A 22232-nucleotide genomic window follows, 5' to 3' on the forward strand; every position below is an offset into this window, starting at 1 on the left:
GGATCATCACGTAACCTCGTGCCAAAAGCGAAAAATACTTTAATGAAAATCCGAGGAAATACTATAGCGACTGCATAATGACCTTGTTAAAAAAAAAATAGAAAAAAGTTGTGGAATGAGAAGGTGCTTACGTTTTTTTTTTTTTTTTTAATCAAATTTCAAGGTTTGGTGGAAATATTGATCTAAATTAGAAAATTCGATACGAACTTATGGGATGAGCTTAAGATGAGATGAGATTCCAGATGTTCTAAAAGTGCAACAATTAAGAAAATGAGAATTGAGGGATATTTTAATGGTGAATCAATTGGTCTGACTGAAACGCTGTGTCTACTTCGGCTTGTGTTCAATTTCAGTGGAATTCGAAACGCTGAATTGCTATTAATGTTAAGGCGTGCAAATGTTAATATTGACAGTCTACTTTTTGAACAAAATTTCTAAAGAGCTTGAACATACAATTCAAGGAGATAAGATAATTTTGTTCCGCGAAAGAAACATTTAGACTACTTCCTCTAATAGTGCAATCGAGCTTGTGGTAGACTGAAAACTTCGCCTGATTCAAAAATTTCTCCTTATTAACAAAATATTGAATAATTAATTCGAGAAACAAGAATGAAATAAATTCACTTTTAATTATGCTCGATGATAGGCCAATTTCTGCACTATTAGCACTTCAAACTTCGGATTTTGTGTATCAGCTGGGAATTTTCGGTATCATAAGTGATTTCATCTAAATCTTCGTCGCACGCGTTATGGCAAATTTAATTGCGTTGCTGATACGATAATATTAACAATAGTTTTAACCGTATCGATCTTTCTTCCACTCTCGCCAATCTCTTAAAAATCAACTTCTCGGCAATTTGTTACCATTAATATGATTGCATTTTCATTTTATACTAAAAGCTTCATCCTCTGGAATAAATAAACAAATAGACTCAATTTTCAAACTTTTACACAAAACATCAACAAACCTTCTCATAAACAAACAAACTTTAAAAAGCGCATGCATAGCGTTCACAATTCTCCACATTTGAGCCGCTCAGAAGCCAAAAGGGCTAACTCCTCCATCGGACAAAATTTCTGAAGTCAATTTCATTCGTGAAAAATCGATCACCAATCGTCACATACTTTGCTACTCAAATTGAAACAATCGCAAAATACGAAATTAGTCTCTCCGAGGGACTCATTTCAGTGGATCACTGCGCCGAACTACAGAGATCCCTAAGATAAAGCTGATAATAACACCTTGGCCGAACGGCGGTCATGGAAATGGCACTTGTAAAGAGGCGATTTTGTGCTCGCCGCTTAGGCAATCTCGGGAACACGATAACGATGTAATTATCTGTCCAGGTAAATACAAACGCGAGCACATTTATCTCCAAGGTTCGCGCCAAGTGAAAAACCCGTGCGATTTCACACCTTCGATTACGTTTCATCGATACTTCGTGTCCATGGATCGCCTAATGTCGAAAAGGACTTCGGTGACGTGCTTCACCTTGTCACGTGTCTACATTCTCGTTTGAACAATTTTAGAACGAACAGTGATTAATTCGGTATAGTTTTCCATGGCTGAATGGATGTACAAGAGAAGATATTTACAGCGAATATTGTTGCTTCGGAGTCTTTAGTAGTAAACGTGTTTGATGTTTTGTGTCACGAGCTTTTGTTGGATCGTGATTACCTTTGTTTGACGAGGTATTGTTGCAAGAAGGATAATTAGATTGGTCATTCGAGGAAGCTTTTTGTGTGGAAAGAATAAACGACGGAGCTTCGAGCGAAGGATTGTTAAATAAAAAGTGGACCTTTTGTTGGACGTAAAATGGCGCAAACGAAAACAGGCGAATAATGGAATTTTTATGAACGAATAGAAAATTTGTAAAAAATATTGAACGTATCTTTTGTACTACTAGTGAAAATGATGTTTAAAATGTACGGAGAGATAAAGAAGAATTATCGTAATGGAGATAAAAATAGAATTCCGTTAGAAAATTAACGCAAGTAGCGTTCTTTAATGTTTCGATTGAGACGATAATGTCGGACATCGAGTCCTGCTTGCATTCAAATTGCTGCTTCGCGAGTGAAAACTAGGCTAAATGGTCGTTGCAAGTAGTAAGAGTCGAGAACGTAGACAGTAGAATCATACTTACTTAATCAGACGTAATACCGTGCACTTATTCTTGGCTGTCGGTGTGTAGAGAGAAAATGATTTACTTTCCTAATGAGACATTTCAACACACACAACAACCACTCCTATTAATTATACAATTTGATTAAATTAATTATTTAAAAAAAGAAAACAATTCTAATTGATCCTTCAAAGAAAAACATTAAATGAAGAGTTCCTTGTTTTTCCGTTCATTTTGTGAAAAATCTTAGCGTACTTAATTATTTAAACAAAAAAAAACAGGAATTTCTGGTTATTTTTAGAATTTTATTTTTTATTCGACGTTGTTAAATTTATTTTTCATTAGAGTGAACGTAAAAAGTCGCCGAAATTACTTCGGCTGAACAATGAATCAGCTGTTTCTCACGTCTGAGGTGTATCAACATGATAAACATGATCGATTATCCCGGAAGAAATACAATCACCCCGACGATGGCTAATTTATTCAAATAATTATTATTGGCCTGTACAACGACAGTGTAATCGTGATGCATCACTCGACACGTGGGATATAATACTTTGCGCTACGATCTTGCCCGTAATTGACACAAATTTATGTTTCGGGCAGCGTGCCAAGTCAAACAAACAGCGGCATGAACAAGAACCGTTTCCCAGCCGTGACGACACGTTGGAGTAGAAAATTTTAGAGACGACAGGTGTACCTTTACACGTGTTTAACACACGCTATCGTACTCCACGATGAGTTAATTATAGTTGACAAAATGGTCATTCGTTAAAGGGTTAGACCACCCCTAAGCACTGAAAATGGTACCTAACTTTGGTATTTTTTTGGCGGGGGAAATAATTGAGTCGATCGAAAATTTATCATGGGGGTTTTATTACACTATCCTTGGGGAATGTGAGAGTATTTTTTTCCTTTGATTTCTTTGCAAAATGGCGACGCTACAGGCGCATCGCTGAAGCTCTGTTTCGAACGGACGCATAACTATTATTTTTACTAATAAGGAAACATCTCGAATTGAAACTTTGGTGTATAATAGTACTCAGAAAAATATTTGACCCGTATTTTTTTTTATCAACGATCGTCCATATTTGAAGGGTGAAAATGGCCCTCGAAGTAACAGTCATATTTGGTTCAATATATCGAAAATTATTAGAGATCTTAGAACAACGGAAACTGATAATTTAGTATTTCTCAACGACAAAATTTAAAAAATACAAAATTATTTATTATTTTCTATCTTTCAAATTTGTCGAAAAATACAAAATTCGTCAATTTATTTCTCAACTCGTCAACTATTCCTCTAAGATAATCCTAACTTAAATAGTTTGATAATGAATTTGATTAAACATGAAATTCTGGCTTTTCCAGAAAAGCGAAAAAAATTGTAGACACGAAATTTTTATAACATTTTGTTTAAAACCATTAGTTTCATTCATAAATTGGTGATCTTCTGTTCAATTCACCTGTGTCTCGCGAGTTTCATGGCTCACAGAATAAGAATAAATTTCGACGTCTAGCAGGTTCCTCTTTCTTATGATTTCAAGCACGACTAGTTCAAGATTCTACCGTGTGAACGAGGTTTATGATCGAGTCGATGGTTGAATAAAACCTTGAGGTAAAGCAGATGGCTCAGCTGTTGAACATCATCTAAGAGCATCAAGTCCTCAAGCTCTTAGATATCAGATAACGTCTCTTACTATTGCACGTAACAGATATATAAGTTGTAACAAAAAATAAGTGCAGTGAGAATTTATAGCTGGAGTTATGCGTGAACCATTTCAGTCATTGGCCTACCAACCATAACAGCAACCCCTTCATACTTAACCAAACACAGTTCAAACAGAACACTACACTGCTTAACATTCGATGCAATTTTTATAACCATTCGTGCAAATAAAATTCCTAATTAGCAAGATAATAATCAAAGAATTGTAATAATTGTAATAATTTTCATAATTTCTTTCGTATCGATATTAAATTTATACTAATTCCCTCTAATTCAAAATCTACATGATGTGTATAGTAGAAATTCTAATTTTGAGCACTGAAATCACTCTAAATTCCAAAACAGTCATCAGTTTCTTACTTAACCCTTTCGCAACCAATGGGAAACACACGTTCCACTGGAGCACTCGAGCAAAAATTGATCTCAATTTAGGACCCATAGGATGATCCACAGATGAGCAAAATTTCTTCGAAAAAATGATTCTGTCACGAAAGGGTTAACCAGGAAGCAAAGGCAATAATGCAAGTTAGTAGAATGTCGGCGTTCGAAAGAAACAACGACTATCTCTCTTACTCTTACACCAGAAATCAGTGTGATTTTCACGAATGAGCCACTTTTCCTTAAGGTACACAAGAACCTTTAAACGACCTGTGGAACGTGTGAAACGGAGCCTTTGTTTCGGTCGATTTTGTCGAAAGGATGATCAGGCGAGGAAAAATTCATTCGCGACTGGGCAAGGTGCCAAGTCATCGATTCTCTCCCGCGTCTCTTTCTCTCGCTGACGGATCATACTAGGAAATGGTAAATAATGTATGTGACTCGACACGGAAATACACACAGCGTAAGATCGCGAATGTTGGCCTTCGCCGTGGCCGATCGGCAGTCGGGACACGATCCGGCCATCATCGGAATATTAACGATTGGCCCATAAATATTCTCATCGTCGCTCGATCCAGCGATCGTTCGCTCTTTTACGTATCTCTCCTGTCTCGTGCCTGACAGTCGCCTTTCTCTCTTCGATGAGAGAGGCATCCTTCTTCTCTTGGACGAAATTTAATCGAGTCGCCTGGCTCAATTAGCGACCTCTCCCTAAAATGCACGTAAATGGAAATGAAGACGATTAACTGAATTTATTTTGGGAGCAACAGGTGGTCGTGCGACACGTGGCTATTTTTTCTTTTGTACCTGGAGTGTTTAATTGTGAAATTTGTTGAAACTGATTAAGTTAGCAACTGATAATGTCTCTTTAATCAAGAGATATGGAATTTTAGAGTGACTTCAGTGGTGAAAATTGGAATTTTGTTTAATTATGTTGAGTCAGAGAGAGTTTGAGAATAGGTTTATGATTTCAATATTGGAACGAAAGAAATTATGAAGATTGTTGGAAACTTTTAAGATTTTTCTTTTTAATTGAAGCATGTAGGATTTCGGGGTGCTTTCAGTGGTAAAATTTAGAATTTGGTTTATTTATGTTAAATTAGGGAGAGCTAGTTTGAGAACAGATTTGTAAGTTCAACATTGAAACCGAAGAAATGATAAAAATTGTTAGACACTTTTAATACTTCGATTATAGACACAAGGTTATGTATTTAGTTTTTAATGCACTCAAACTGAAAGAGGAAAGATACAATTCAAAGTCTTCCTGAATCTTAATCGCATTTTCGTTAGCCACCTGCGCATACCAATTGAGATCTCGTCAGAATTCTAATTTCAGTGTTAAAACTGTACGAAAATAAAATTCTTCGAACAGTTAACAAGTTTGTAAAACCTGAGAGAAAGATTCTGAGAGTAACGGAGATGCTGCCTTATATCGCCCTCGTCGATAAAAAAGAATAATTACGAATGCATCGTTCGTTCGATCTTCAATACCGTTTAATACAAACAGTGTCGCCGTAAATGAAACAAAGGATGATTTATAGACACACCATATAGAAATAGTATCGTAAATCGAAAATAGAACTCTTCACATTCTTTAAACTTAACAAAACCTAAACTATCTATTATATCAGACTTTAATCAGAAAAATTACCAATTAAGATGTTCGAGACGATATCCCCCTGATTTTCACTTTTTGCACTAACTTGACAATTTCCTTACGCAGAAACGATTTAGAATGCCTAAAATGATTTGAACGCATCAAAAACAGAAGGATAGTGAAAACGCTTTTCAGCAATTTCTCTCTGTTAGAGATTCAAATTGTGATTTACCTCAAATTAAGATTCTTGTAACACTCGTTAGCAAAAGTGTATCGAAAATTATAAAAATTATTTTAAGTGAAAATGTTCATTTTCAATAGAATTACGTTCCTTCAAAATGAAGGGCTTGAAAGCGCGGGAATTTAAATAAAGATGTGAAATTATTTTGAACAAAAATGTTCAATTTCTCGTTTCAAATAGCTCAAAAGCGCGGGAACTTTAAAGATGACCTAATAGTAACTTAACTTCACCCAAACGAGAAAGAACTTAGAAACAGAATTTAACGGAATCGCAACGCACAGTATCAAACTTAACACAGAACAGTATGAAACAGTACCTCGATGAAAAATCGAAGGGAATCAATGGTAATGAACGAAATCAACATACTGGAATTCTACTACGCTAAAGGCACCAGCTGCACGAATTATAAGCGCGACTGTCACTCACGCGAAAGTGCCTTCCGTGTCTTATCAGGCCTCGCGGAAGGTACTTGCCAATGAAAAAAAAAAACGGCTTATTACAATTACTAATTGCGCGTGATCATTACTAGACGTGCCTCGAACGGCCAATTAGACGTGGAACTGTAATCGTACCGTTGCGCAAATGCGATTTGTTACACGGAGAAATGTCCCCTGCGACTGTTAAATCACGCGAGTGGACGTGAGTTTGGGAAAAATGCGAATTTAGATGCGACACAAAGTGTTTCGTTCGGTTGACTTAGACACTGGAAAATGTGAGTCTTTATCGAAAATTTTATTTAGCATTTACTTGGACCCCAGTATCCGGATACTCGCGTGACTTGGCTTATCACTCTCGCGACGAATCTGTCGCCTCGCCTCTACCTACGAATTTTCACATTTTTCAATCTTAACTCTTCGCCCAAATTTGCTTCGCTCTTTAATCTAAATCTAGATAAGAAAAGTTTCATATCTGAGTAATTAACGAAGAAAAAATCCGAATCTGGATACTCGAGATCTCCCTTTTACCTTCTAAACTGTAAAATAAGCGTACCTAGCAAGGTAACACAAACTGTTAAAAATTGTTATTTACAAACACTGGAGTGAAAAATACGTGTTTCACAGTTCGAGCCGTGTACAACTATACTCTGAAAATTCACGTGACAGAGGTATCTGATTTCTGACCGACACTGATTTTCGCAGCAATGTGATACGCAAACCTGCGTTCACGTTACGCAAACCTTGACAGTGACCACTTGGAAAATTATGTCGGTGATAGGCAGAAGCTTGGTGAAAAAAAAAATTAATGCATATGAACATATTAACATGATACGTGTATTAATAGAAGTATCTTCTTATTTACCGCAGATCGTTCGATGAAATAGCTGAGTCGTGAAATCACTCAATGAGTAATGCTAGCAATTAGTAAAAGGAAATATACGAGAATAGTACACGGCGAATTATTATTTCCTTTGTGATAAGAAACTGTTTGACTACAATATTTGATTAGTTACTAAAGAACAGTGGAAAAAATACTTGTCGTTAAACAATTTATCTCTGATAAATTAAACAAGATAAATAAAAATCTCCTCGTTTCTTAATTTTTTTATTGCTTCGTGCTCTATTTTTGCGTGCATCCACAGTACCGATAACAGATAGTATAGTCGTATCAAAAATTAACAACAAAGTGTATTTCCTTTATGGTAGCAAAATAATTTTAGAACTTGAAAAAATTCAAAGAAATTTTCTATTTCCCGAACTTCGTTTATTATTTAATTTCACTATTTCTAACAACCACCATCTACCAGTGCAACATCCGCGTTCCCTTAGCATTTCAAGTATACTCAGCCCAACAAACTAACACACCATAGAAACTTTTACAAAGCAACAGATACGACTAAACAATTTCCAAGGATACAAATCAACAGATCTCGACTTGCGTCAAACCTTAAGTAGATCTCACTGCGTTCTAGACTACCTAATCTAAGGAACAAAACTCTCACAGCCCGTGTTCGTCCTGACAGACAAAGGTTCCAATCAACAATGAAACAACCGCGCTAAATTTAATCTTCACCGGCGATTCGCATAATAATGAGTCCCGATACAAAAGATACAGATTGCACGCGTGCTGCGATATCGCTTACCTTTAAAAGATTACGCTATTTAAATGAAGAAACTCGCTGCTTCCTTGCATCCAACAAAGCACAGCTACAAATCTGGACCGTTTCCATTTAATCGTAACACAACGGAACAATGGGAACAATTCTAATCGATGCACAGTTGTTCCTCGTTAGAAGACTTTCGTCGAAAACACTTTGCTCCATATCTACATCCGATTTCACGCCGTGAATCTCCAACGATGCCATCTCTGTCGTTCTCGACAACCATTTACACCTCTCGACATCGTTGGACATAACGCGAACACCATAATCGCGTCTAAAAGAGATTCATACGCACGATTTGAATCAGCTTCAGTTTATCCCAGACGCGTGAGAGCCTTTATCTCACTTCCGGAGTCGTTGAATCAGCGACATTTCTTTTTTCGTAAATCCTGCGTGACTCACGTTGGACTATTGGTTCTTTTTCGTTGGACGTCGAACACCGGTTGCGAAACCGCACGGTTTATATCGTAACCGGGGGTCGTAGGTCGGCAACCTCCGCTTCTGAAACGTGCACCGCTATTCGCGAGTGTTGGGACAGCTGTTGTTATGTGATTTAACCCTTAACTGTAGACATTTGCAGTCTCTCAGACTATGTTGGCTATTTTATTTATTAACTTAGTATGTTTTAAGAATTAATTTAATGTAACCATTGCATTTAACCCTAGTTTTGTCCCTGGGTCCTTTTTGACCCATCGTCTTCTTATTTTTTTAATCAATTTTGCTGTTGGCTAGTTTATGCCCCCTTAATATTATATTCAAAGTTTATTTTTTCACCCAAAAGCTTTGTGCAATAATTTTTTGAAGACCTTATGTGGGTCCTTTTTGACCCAAAGACCTTAAGTGTACGCCAAACGGAAATTCCTGTGTTTGTTCAGGTTTCTTACGATATTTTATAAAAACAGTATATTTATAAGGTTACATAAAAAATGAAGAATTTTATTTTATGGAAATTCTCCACATATGTATCTGCGATAATGAAATAAAAATTCTGACTCTTCTCCGCTACGAGTGATCTATAGTTAAAGGGTTAAATTACACTCCTTAACGTCGGTGCATCTTGACAACAATATTTAACAATACCAAACAACCATAACTAGCATACGTAACTGTTCTCGTACTTAGAAACTGCAATAATTATTCCAAAGATGAGTAAAAAAATTCCAAGGATTCCTTCTTGCAAAGCACGTGAATCTAAAGGATCGGAACGACCGAAAAGTTTCCCTTACCGCAACGTAAGTAATTTCGAATAAATAGCCAATTTTATTACGAAAACACTGAATTCTAATAAGAAACGAAAAAAATACGAAGTTACTCTTCGGCTCGTAACAAACTTCCACGCGATACATTTTAATTCTGTACAGCGGCGAATTAAGAAAACGGACGTCGCGTTGCCTCGGGGTTATTCGGAAATGTGTTATCTTGAAACTATTCCACGAACAGGTGCACGCAAGATTTTAAATTGGCCTCTTACCTGACCCGTCGCATAGCTGGGTCGTGTAAGGTCAGTTAGGGTCAAACACCTGTGCATGATTGGAACGATTTTTGTGAAAAACATCGGAGGATTCCACGAAGAGAGATAACAATTGAAGCCTTTGTATTCGATTCTTTGTTCTAATCTTATGTTTGATTTAAAGTGGCACAGATTTTTGTGTATTTTCATCGCTGCAATTTTCTTGTACGATGAGATCATTCGGAATTCGCGGTTTCCGGTTGCTGACAAGATGACAATGTTTACCGTTCGAATACAATCGCGCGATAATACGTCACAGTTTTATGAAACAGTTCGTTCTGAACCTTTGACGATCAAATTTTATGGACTACATAAACTTAAAAATTTGTTAAATCGAAATTAAGTTGAAATTAACCTCGCTAACTTTCTAGAGACACGTTATTTTCTATTCCTGCAAATCTCAAAGCTGCAAAGTTTAAAATCTGTTCGTTATAAAACTTTCTGTAAAATTTTTCTCCGAAGTCCGATCATCCGATGAGTAGCAATCAAAACTAAACTAAATAAGATCACATTATTCGATGCCTGCAAATCTAGAAACTCCGAAATTCATCGATATTCACGTTTAAAAAAATTCCACGATTTTTCCTCTAATACTCAAATATTCCTCCGAAACCCTAATCATCCGACAAATAGTAATCAAAGCTAAACTAAGCAAGAAGAACTAAGCAATTTAAATCCTGCAAATCTCGAGACTCCAAAACCAGTCGATATTCACGTTCAAAATTCCACGATTTTTCCTCCAATACTCAAATATTCCTCCCAAACCCTAATCATCCGACGAACAGTAATCAAAGCTAACCTAAACAAGAAGCGCTAAACGATTTAAAAATCAATATTAAAAACGTTCAATTCGACACTGCGAATCTTCGAAACTAAAGGGTCAACTCAGCATCATCGACGCTCCCCTCAAGTTCACGGCTGCCCGTTAAAATTTCCCGCAAGAGGCCGAGTGTCGGATTAAACTCGACGCCTCGAACTTGACACGTATGAATCGTACGGAGGAATTACACGGCGTAAAATCTCCGTCGATTGTTGATGCGGTGATAAAAAAAACGAAGAAGAGAAAAAGAAAGAACGTTAATACAATGGTAATCGCGGGAGTACTAACGCGAAAATATATTGTTCGGTGGTACAAAGCTCCGCGGTGGACGATCGGAGATAGCTTTTGTATTCAAGGAACGGCCGGCAGAAGATGCGAAGGCGTTGAATACTGATGTCGTTTGCGTCGACAAAGACCTCTTCAAGGTCGGGGTCGCTACTCGATACCTCCTTCTGCACTTCTTCGTCTTTTCTCGGGTAACAGATCCTCCTCGCTTGCACCGTTAAACGCGTTCTGCTTGCCTTCGAATGGAACTCCCCGGGGAAAGAGAATTTCTGTACGCCGGGATGCATAACGATTCAAGGATTATTTTCGGGTAAATATCATTGCTACTGAGGAAAATAGAAACATATCTTTTGCACAAATGTTGCGTTATTCATGAGCGTGGACTTCGCGGTATCGCCAATTTTCTTCGAAAACGCTGACCTTTCCAACGAAACCGCGAAGAAAATTATGAAGATTCTGTAAAACTTCGTTATTCTATGTAGAACGATGTTTATTATGCGCGTGCTCTTCGGAATAACGAGGAGATCTTACCGACTGTTTTATGGATTGTTGATATTTAACGCGATTTACGTTACTTTTGCAAAATTCTACAAAATTAAATATAAGAAAATAATTAGGAATTATCTGTCGCACAGTACGATGGCACTGAAGAATTCGGTGCACTTTTCATGTCCCATTTCTACTTTGATATTCGGCACAATTTACGTTACCTTTTGAAAATTATATAAAATTAAATACACTGTAGAAAATAATTCTGTAGTATATTCTTCATCTCTCATTTCTATTATTTTCTTCGTTTGAGGAATACTTCTCGATTTGCCGAATAACGGAGTAATTTCTATTAAAATCAAATTCTCAATTAGCCGAATGACAGAATAATTTCTACAACCATCAAATTCTCAATATCTCTGTACAGAATGTCCCAAACGATACTCTCTGTAGCAATGAGTATTTTTAAAAATGTACGTCGATTATTGCCTAGAGATAGGAAGATCCATTTATCCCTCACTTTTCTCTCGCTTCTTCTTGAGGGTAGTTACGTGAACGACACTATTCCTTGTTATCGCACGTCCATAGGAAAGGACAGATACGAGACGTAGCCCGATTTTCAGCCTCTGTGCGATCGATAGTCTGAAAATCGAAGTTATTCCGACACGTGTGCACCATTTACAGGGCCGTGTCGCTACGTATCGATTGCGAGCAAACTGAAGCTAACCTCGTGTTCTCGTAAAATAGGCACAGTAGAATGTTACCCAAGTTTATTCCGTTCTTGAAAGTTCCATCTGTATTACAGAAACCTGTTTCCAAAAATACGACCTTCGAAATCGTTCCTCTATTTGTGCCACTGAAATACCATTTGCTTTTATAAAATCGTGCACTGTACTCTATGCTTTCGGTACATAGAAAATTTCACCCTTTGGAACCATTTGAATTAGGTGTAGAAATTTTCTCGTGACACCGCAGCTTGGGAAAATAATTAGATGGTCTGTTTAAAAAACTTTGACTCGAATAGTGTAAACTCGTAAACTAGAAATTTCACAGATAATCGAATCAGTTTCACTGAAAAATAATTAGGTGATCTGTTTTACGTGGCTCACTCTGTATATCAAAAAATTTATTTAGAAAATCTTAGAATTTACTCAAACAGTACCTATAACTCATAAACTGGGAATTTTACAGGTAATCGAATGAGTCTTACACAAAAATAATTAGGTGATCAGTTTTACGTGGTTCACCCAGTATATTAACAAATTTACTAGTTAAAACCTTGTAGTTTCTTTAACCCTTTGGACTCCTTCGTCGAGTGGCTCGATATCAATTTTATTCACAGGTATGAATGAAGTAATTTTTAAACATGTATTATATTTTCCAATACACCTATCCCCCGATTTACACTGAAGACAGGTTCCTTAGAAAACCGTGTAAATCGAAAGGAAACTAAAATGTAGCATAATTCAGTCATTTATTTCAACGTAAAATAAAACTGAATATATCTTAAAAAACATAAAAATAACGGTCTATTCATAAAATGGTAAAAATATAAAGGTATATGTATGTAATTCATTTTACATGTAGAAACAACAAGTATAAATTAAAAAATTTAACCAAAAATTTCATTACTGTTATCACTTTCGTAGACTATTGATCTTTTATTCCTGGTTGGTATGATGTCACTTTCATCACTCGATAGTACTTGATATGATTCAAGTTCGATGTTAGATGAATTAGAAACAATTTCAGATCGGCGAGCCTTGCTAATGAAATCCGTAATTAGCATTCCTCAATAATTCCTCATATTGAGTTAAGCGTTTATTAATATCTCGCTGAAATAGGAGAGCTCGTTCAACATTCGGGTGATTTTGTAGAAAATGATTACCCAATTTTAAAAACCGTGTAAATAAAGTACCGTGTAAATCGGGGGATAGGTGTATTTCTTTTAGCTGGATGAGCAATAGGTACACAGATACACTACCGGGCCAAAAGTTTGGAATCACCGAGCATTGCAATTTACACAAAACTTTCCAGAAAAGAGTCAGCGACTTTGAGAATTTTTTATCATTCGAATCAATTGTTACACTTGAAAATCGTAGAATTACCTTTTTGAATAAATTAATAAATAATGATATTGATTGTACATCATTATTGGGATCTGTAAGATTCTACGCACCATCTAGACATTTAAGAAGTAGAGCGACTTTTCACATTCCAACGCACAAATCGAAATACAGTAAATCGCATTTCTACTTTATACAATTCCCTTATGCATGAAGTAGACCTTTTTAATGTATCACCAGCCACCCTCGAAAGGAATCTTCAACAAGTCCTTAGAATGGCTGAAGTATAATAGACGTAGATTAATATTGTATAAATGTGCCTGTACTAGCTGTATAAGTTTGTAAAAAAGGGCACAGCCCGTTAATTGTATTATTCAATAATAATAATTGATATGAGATAAATTGATAAAAGTAGAATTGAGATGAACTTCAGATCTATCAAAAATTAGCAGCAGATTTAATATTGATGAAAAGTGGGAGGTGGTTCCAAACTTTTGATACTGCTACTGCATGTGACCCTTAATGCTACTTTCAATAAAATTTCTTTAAACTGGTTCCTATCAAGCAAATGTCTTTTGAAGTGCATTTCAAATGAAATTCTTAAAGCAACAGGGAGTTATTGAAGAGAAAATCTTTTAAAAAAATTTGGAGTTCAAAGGGTTAATAGCACAACTTATAAACTAGAAATTCGACAGTCTTGCAGAGGTGCTGAGAAGATCTCTCACAGGCGAGAGAGGGTGCTGCGTCTACCGAAAGCCTAATAAATCTCCGCGGAGTTCTAGATAAATTTGCGGTACCATAACCGGTGGCGCGAGATTTCAGAAAACCGTGCATCATGCCTTATGCATCCGGTGGCCCTTAGAGCCGCGAGTCACGCTTCACACTCGCACGAAACGTGACATATAGTGATCGTGCGAGAATAATGTCTCTAAAGCCGCGAAACGAGAACTTCTATGTATGTTTCAGTTGCGAACGCTTCTTTTCCGACCTTCTTTCCTTTTTTTATTAACTCTCCACAGTGACGGGAACGCGTTACGTTCCGCTGGAAAGGCACACGTTTCCCTACGAAGCTTCTTATCAGCGATAACGGACGGAGATACGGTTCCGCAGATAAACAAATGTAACTATCAAGAGGAGATATTTCACGCGTGATGCTCCGTATTCTGCGATTATCGAGAAGATTGCGCGGCATGAAGCGGAATTACGCGAGCAGTCAGCCGGTTTCGATCGAATTTAACGATCCTTTAAGTGGAATTAAAGAGACGCTGCTGAAGGGCCGTGTTCGTGAATGAACAGTGTGAAGTATGAGGATGATTATTATTTAAAATTTAACAGTTACTTAGGAAAGTGTGAGAATTTTTTCTAATTTCCCCATCAAGTTTAGTATTTAATTCTTGTAATTCTCTATAATTTAATGTGAATTAGGTCGTATACGTTTCTTCGTTTCAGAAAGTCGATTTTTTGGTATATTTTGAAGGATGTATACAGTAGAAATATTTGATGTCCGAAGCGAATTCGAAATTTGAATCATTAACGAAGTTATTACCAAACTTTGAACGCGTTCGGTTCATCCAATTAACTTCATCTTTCACGCGCATGTTCTTAAGAAGATTCGCTATGAGCTCACGAGAGATTTTTTAAATATATTGAATCATTTTTGAATAACGAAAGAAAATATGCGCTTTTTTCAAATCTTGCCATTGCCGGAATTTATTGTTCTTGTATCTGCGGTAATTAATTTTGCAAAAATTAGTTATTCGGTAAATTCGCAATTTTGATCTTCTAAAATTGGAATACAGATTTTTAATTCATTCCCATTTATTCAAAATACAAAGATTTGTGCATCGATGTTTACTATGGTTTGTTACCTTAAACGCACTATTTTGAATTCTTTTTTATTAGAAATTTGTTAGAAACACTTTTCGGCCTAACGTGGAGATTCACAACAGGTTTTTAAACGTCGCAAAGCACGCGCATGTATAAAAGAAAAAAACATCGTAATCGGTAGATTTTAATCTTATCGAGTTGCTATTTTATGAAGCAGATAGGAAGATTGGGAAAAACGTAATATCAGAATGTAAAGCAACGAACGCCTAATGGAAACAAAGGGTGGGATGATAAGTAGGGCGCTTAAACAGATCATCCTCCAACATTTGCTTTTCTTATTAAGAGGAAATAAAGCCATTTCTCCTTTTTCGTTAACTTCTAACGAGTTCAATGAATGAACTTATCCTTTAAAATTAATTCTCCTTAACGAGCATGTAAAACTCCTAATCATACTGCACTTTCAATATATAATGCAACACAAAACTCTAAACAGAAATTTATTAAGTGTACAAATTAGTTTGGTGCTCCTTTTTTATAAATTTCAACGTGCATTTCCAAAAATCAAGCACAATTTCAATTTCCAAAACAATCTCCATTGTTTCGAATGATATTTTATCATTTACCTGATTTCTGACGAATTCCATCTCTGAAAAAACAGCGATTTTTAATCGACAAAGTCGTCAAAACTCTGTGAAAAAAAAAATGCACAGAATTTATTAATACAATTGCCCATCTTTTTTACCCAAAGAACGAAAGAATGTACTAGGGTTAAAGAACCTACAGGATCCTAAAAAAGAAACAACAAAATTCTAAAGCAAAAATTCCACTTCCGTTTGAAACATTTTCTCCCGCCGAATTGTAATCTCCACCGATCAGTAGTAAAATCCGATCTACAATCAGTCCGTTGAAGACGAAGATTCGGAAAAACAAGGAACCTCCGCTATCTCTCGCAGAATCATTCCAACAAGAAGACTATACTCCCGTGCGTGATTACAAGCGATGCTTAAAAGTCATGCTTTTTCATGATTAAGAAGCGGGAATTTGCATTCACGTTTGGCCTTTCAGGCCGGTGTCTTGTGTCTATCTTCTAATCCTAAAGGTCGCTGGTTGATGCATCGTCGACCCAGTTACCCAGTTCACTTCGGCAGAGCCGCACCATTAAATTTATCAAACGTTGCCTACGCAGGAATTCCCCTTTAAAAATCGATCTCTCCGTTATCCGGCCATGCGAATTTCACGTGCGAAAGAGAATCGGCTGGAAGAAAGAGAAAGAAAAAAAGCGACATCATTAGCACGCGTTACGTGGACACACGTGCATAAAGATGCTGTTAAAAGGGAGATAGGTGGAATAGATAGGGGATCATTACGAAACAGAAAACACCGATTATTACACCGCGTGCGCTCGTTCGAGGCACGAAATCCGTGCGAGTTTGAAATCGGGTCATGGAAACAGGGCATGCGTCAGACCCGATAACTCAGCCAATCAAAATGTCAACTTTTCGACAAATGAACGTGATAAAGCCACGATTTCGTATATCGAAGTTTACACGGCATGCGCATCGAGCTTGTCACTTTTCTGCCCTGTCCGATACGTAAGGCGGACAGGTGATTCTGACGACGAAAACAGGATGATTTCATTCAAATATCACGTTTGAAATTACTCGAATAATTTTGAAAATGTTTGATAATGGAAGAAATTCATTGTGTGATATACAGAAATAAAGCTAACTTTGGAAATTTTCCATAAGAAAAAGAATTCCAAAATTGCTAAGTTTATTCTATAATTATGGATTGCGTAGTACGCAGAAATTAAACTATAATAATTTTGCAATTGCAAAATAATAAACAGAAACAATGGTAATTTCGAAGTCATCGCAATAATTAACATCCTCAAGATTAGGTATTACATTTATCAAACATCGAAAAAAGTTCAGCTTTCACTCCTCTTCTCGATAAAAAAAAAAAAAGGCAACGCAGAAAGTCCATGCAATCTTGCAAAAATCTTCAAGGTTGAAACACTAAACAACCTCTTGCAAATTTGAAACTGTATTATCGTGTACTCCGCGCGTTTCTCAAGCCAGCCCTCCCTTGCGGCTTGCTACAGGTAATTACGTCAACGATTATCGATTTGCTAATTTCCACAAATTACACATTAACATGGGAAGAGAATTCGAAATTACGGTTTGCGTTCCAAGTATAATAATTTCGCAAAATTCAGAAACTTTCCGCAAGCACGAAATATCGACCACCGTTCAAATAAATAAATTCGAAAAACGAACCTACGACACCCGATAGTAAACAGATATTCTCAGAAAAAAACTAAATACATGTCACGGAAAAAAGGATTTTCCTTGTCCTCTTCGTTTCAACCGTGAAAATCTCGCAATACCATTTTTCCTTACACGTGTAACGTATAATTGCAATGCAGTCACCGTGATTTACGACGCGATGGTTTCTTTCGGTTAATCTACGATCTTCTCGGCGAGCTAATTCGAGATTTGTCGTTAGCACAGATACAAGCGATAAAGAACGAAGGTTTCTTTAATTGCAACTCGTTTCCGTGTTGTTACGTGTGTCGCGAAAATGTCTCAAGAGTTCTGGAGAAACAGAATTACCACTGAAAATCTAATACTTGGTCGCGCTTATCTCTCTCTCTCTACTTGTGCAAACGTGAAGTTTTTCGTACGAGATTTCAGCCCACTTAGTTTGCGTATAAATGAAATAATGTCGCGCGGCATACGTAAGAGATATCAGAGAATTATGATGATACAGCAGAGTGTGCTTGTATGCTTGATTAAACACACCCACGATTCGTTACGCCGCCGCGAAGAATTTGTTCGTCGTAAAACAAAAGGAGGACGCACGTTGCAACTGTACACGTGATAATGTTGAATTAGCAATCTGTTTTATTAAGAGTCTTGAGAATCAAAGAGTCGGGAAATCATTGCGAAAGTATAGTGAGAAAGTTAATTTGACGTTTTATTACAGAGATTTAGCGAGAATTTATACATTCGGAAATCCTAATTCTGCAGAATGTTAGAAATAGAAGTGACAACTTTTGTAGAAACTTTGAATGAAAATCCCAGTGATCAGCAAGCATTCCAAGTATTCTGCTTCCTAAGAGACCTAATGATCTGTAATAAAATCTGACTAATGTTCTGTAACAAATCTGACAACTGAACAGTGGAGTTTTGTGCAAATTCATATTTTTATGAGCGTAATTAAAAGTACAGAAGGTAAATAGGCAGATTTTATTTGCTTATTATGTGCATTCTGTGTATTTCCTGCCTTCAGAGTTTCCATAAATGCACAAAAAGCCGTTTAAAATTCTCAAAAAGTGTCTAAATTAAAAGGAAACATAGTGAAAAGTTAAACACACGTTCACACCACGAAGACTAAAGAAACAAGGTAGCCTGCATCCAATTCATTCCACAAGATCCGCGAAAGACAGGCAAGCCTCGGAGCCGGTGTTCAAGAATAAAATCGAATACTGAAATCCCACACAGCTGGATCACGAGATTAACTGGATCACGTTCGATGACACGCGTGCCTCGACTGCTAATGAATGCCTTCATAGACGCTTCTTTTATCTCCGCCCACGCAACGAAACTCGTGGTTTCTCGCGTGAACGACAGAGGATCCTTGGGATTCCTTGGACGGACTTCGCAGGCGAGACGACGAGTCACGATCGAAGTGGAGGAAAAAGGAAAAAGCAAAAAAAAAGTGGCACGAATGATTCAGAATCGTAGAGTTACCTGCCTGGTTTCAACGCCCATCTACGATGAAGAAACGTGGTGGCGAGCGAGCGAGCGCGCGCGCGCGATCCTGTTACGAGGGCGTCAGAAGGAGTGGCCATTCACGCGTGACACACGCGGCTCTCGCGAGTACGCGCACTCCACTTACGTTCATTCATAAAAATCTCGCCGTTCCTGGAAGCGGCTGACGTCGAAGATATGGGAGAATTTGCAAGACGCGGAAGTGTGATCCGGCTTTGAATCATTGACACTGCATGGAATAGCGAATGAGTCGCTGGAGGAACGGAGCTTATGATATTTGCCGTGATCAGGTTTGGTTAGATCGCTGTGGAGAAAGAGGTGTAACATGGTGGGAAGTCCTTCGTGAAAATATTAGTAATTGCTGCTAAGCAGTTTTGGCGACTTATGTATCGCCGTTCGTAAATGTCCAGAAGGTATTTAAATTGCGCTTAGTTACGCCAACGGTAGTGTCGCATATTAGTAAAAATATGTGTGTAGTTGCTCGTTATGCTTAGAGATTTTAGAATGAATCATTAATAATTTTGTAATCACTTTTGTGTGTCGAATAATTTTGTACTAAACTTTACATTTTACATTGATTTTGTATTAAACCTGTATTGTCTTTTGTACGAACTTGCATTGACAACGAGGCTTGCTTCACATTCAGCAAGTAGATCTTAGCAGACTTCTGTAGACGTATATACGTAGAATTCAGTAGATTTTAGTAATTTCTAAAAGATGTCGATAGATTTTAGTAGATTTCTGTAGACATCTGTAGAATTCAGTAGATTTTAGTAATTTCTAAAAGATGTCGATAGATTTTAGTAGACTTCTGTAGATTTCATATTCATTTGTTAGCAACGAAACCAAGGAAAAAGAATAATTCAACGTTCACAAGTATCAGGCCACCTGTTATGCTCCTACGGAAGGTATTAGGTACATGATTTAAATATACTATTACAAAAAGAACAAAGTTTCGTTTTAAACAAAGTGACACTTTTTAATTACTTCGTGTTTACCTTCGTGTTCAAGCAAAATCTATATAGCAACGATTCAATCTAGAATATTAAAAAACAAAAAAGAAATGACAGTTATTCTCTCCAAAAGAGAGAATCCTACAAGTCGTCGAAACTTAAAATACCACTCGTGACAGAAGCTTTTCTTCACCGTAGTGCTTCAACCAGTACGTACGACCTTCTGAAAAGAAGGCAAAATCGATACACGCTACACCGGTTTCCGGCAGACTCCGTTTCTTTTTCCCTATGCAAATAGCCGTGTTTATTTTCGTCGATCTCAAGTACGGTGTATCGGGTCTAAATCTGAAAGAGCACGGACAGATTAACATAAACGTTTCCCCCCCGTGGACCTACATGTACGGTGCACTTGAAACGCGTTCTTTCACGGAACACTGGTCGAATTCTACATGTTTAGGAAGGAATGCACCGTGTTAAAAATAATTCTCGAAGGACAGATCTCTCTCGCCGCGAAAGTATAAAAATATCAGCGGCGGCATAAAAACTTTGGAAATTATTCGAAATTCCCCAACTAGGAAGTGCTTGTTTAGTCCTCGAGCCGGAAAGAAACAGCACACAGGAGAGCTTATTTCGTTTGCGACCGATGAATCATACTTTCAGCTCGTCCAAGGCTTCCTCGACGAGACGGAAAGCAAGTTCAAGAGCGGCAAGGATGCACGCGTCGATTATTCGAATGAATATCTCCTTTATCTGCTACTTGTATCGTGAATCATGATATAATTCTGCGTTTACGACCAGTCTGTCAAGGCTACAATTAGATTTTAATGCTCGTTTGTTCGCGGCTTAATGGCGTACCGTTGGCGGAGCACGGTGTGATTTCGTTGACAACGAGAATCGAATTATTTTAGAAGTAAAGTTACTGCCGGAAATACGCGGATAAGTTTGCCTCTCTAGCGACGAATTTTGGTTAATTTCTTAATTAAATTTCATCATTTTTGTGTATCCCTTTTGGTCAATCCTTAGAAAGGATCTCAGAACTGAGTGGAATTTATAGAAAATAAATAGAATATTTGAAAATATAACAAATCTCGAGTATTTCTAAGATTTTTCGAATAAACCACTATTCTGAAAAGTGGCATTTGTTCAATTGGTGTTTTTGCTTAGTGGACGGAAATTATTAGGTGGCAGAAAAGTTCGCGTGCTAATGATTCACACTCCTTATTACATGGAAAAGTAAATTGTACGTTTCTTGTGCTTACTGACATCTTTGCGGCAAATAGAAAAATTATAGACGACTGCATGCTATGTAAATTTATGCAAAGCACTAAGAAAAAGAGGAAAAATGGCAAATGGTGCAGAAAAATATTGCAAAATGTTTGAATATCATAAAATATAGAATATAAAAGTTGGTTATTAAAATTCAAATACAATTCCTTCTGGTATTTCTATTAGATCATCCCATAAGTTCGTCTCAAATTTGATAATTTATATCAACATTTCCAACGAACAATTAAATTTGATTAAAAAACGTCAGCTCCTTCTGGTCCCACAATTTTTTCTTATTTTATTTTTCGGCACAAAATTTCTTTGAATTTTCGTTCAAATATTTTTCGCGAATTTCACCAACCTCTCGGACGAATTTATCGCAGTTTCTCGGCTGAATTAATCTCTCGATCTTTGCGAATTAATTTTTCCTCAATAAGCGGAATTCTTTATTACGAAGTGAGAGAAGCAAATTTTCCACGAGAGTGTTATAAAATAACAATCATCGCACGCTTCTTACAATTCTCCGATAGAGAAAAATTTCCTATGATTCAGACTGTATAGAATGGGAGATAAGGAAAACGGAAACACGTACCTACATGCGGCGTGTTTTATTCGCCGGAATATTAATTGCTTTTTCTCTGTGCGGTTAAATAACAGTATCACACCGCGATACGTACAGTCGGGTCAATCCCCTCGGACATCATTATCTGTCCCATTTATAGTTTATCAATGTGCGTAATCTAGCGGTTTGGCAATCAACAAAGATACCATAAATATCTGAATCGTTCGTGTATTATCGAATTGTCGAGTCGACCCTTCAAATTTCCACATTCGGAGATTTTACTAGATTTTTTACTTATTTGGATATATCAGTCTCTTTCGAAACATCCTACCTGCACTGTCAAATCGAATTTAATCATTTCGGTAATCTTTCGAATTCGTGGGAAAACTTGAACTGCACGAAAATTCTCATTGAGCTTTATCAACTTTACGAAGAAGTAAATTAACAAGTTTTTATCTAAAGAACACTCATATTTCGGAAATAATTTAGAATTAGATTAATTTAGAACTTCG

At 36.9% G+C, this 22232-nt stretch overlaps 1 protein-coding gene across 1 annotated transcript in view; it reads left to right on the top strand.

The window, feature by feature from the left end:
* Positions 1 to 22232, top strand: part of LOC108575569 (matrix metalloproteinase-14) — a 51339-nt gene that overhangs the window by 1888 nt on the left and 27219 nt on the right. The gene's annotated exons all lie outside the window — the stretch shown is intronic.

The sequence above is a fragment of the Habropoda laboriosa genome, unplaced genomic scaffold, assembly GCF_001263275.1.
Source record: "Habropoda laboriosa isolate 0110345459 unplaced genomic scaffold, ASM126327v1 scaffold186, whole genome shotgun sequence".
NCBI classification, from domain to species: domain Eukaryota; kingdom Metazoa; phylum Arthropoda; class Insecta; order Hymenoptera; family Apidae; genus Habropoda; species Habropoda laboriosa.